Here is a 715-nt window from a genome sequence, read left to right on the forward strand (position 1 = left end):
AAGTTCATTACAAAATGTCCTGTGCTTAATGGCCAAGCGCTGAGCTGTTAGATCCTATTGTTTTGAACTAAATATCTCCCAAAATATAAAACTCAGCACTGAACATTAAGAATCATCACTACTGAAACACATTCCGCTTAAAATTAGCTAAAAGCGTCACTGCTAGGCTCAGTCAAAGCCACAGGATTTTAGTCTAAATTTGAATCAGTCTGGTAAAGAGATTCATATCCAGCTCTGTGAAAAGTCAGCGTTAGAAACTAAGATGGCCAATGTTTTTCTGAGTTATACCTCACGGCTGATCCAAGACCTACAAATGGCATTTATTAAAGCATATAAAGAGAAACGACTGAACTTCTCAGACAAAATTCAAAAATCTCAAAATAGACTTTACAACAAAGCTGAGAGTGAATCTCGCTCAAGACAGGCACAGCAAGCATGACAGAAAGGGAGCTAATAGAGTTCAGGGGTATCACTTCAGAATAAGAGGACTCTCATCACGGGTTTTACAAATGGCTCAGGTTCTTTAGAGCCGGGTTTCTCAACCACTGGGCCGGGGACCAAAAGTGGGCCAGAAAGCACACTGTGGTGGTCCTCGGGCCTATACGGATGTGACATGGTCTGCAGTGGACCATCAGTGGCATTTCGTAATAAACGTAAAGTAAAAATGTTTCCACATGGTGAACGATATTAATACAAGTCCTGCAACAGCAGTAAA

The sequence above is a fragment of the Pygocentrus nattereri genome, chromosome 9 (genome assembly GCF_015220715.1).
Source record: "Pygocentrus nattereri isolate fPygNat1 chromosome 9, fPygNat1.pri, whole genome shotgun sequence".
Taxonomy (NCBI): domain Eukaryota; kingdom Metazoa; phylum Chordata; class Actinopteri; order Characiformes; family Serrasalmidae; genus Pygocentrus; species Pygocentrus nattereri.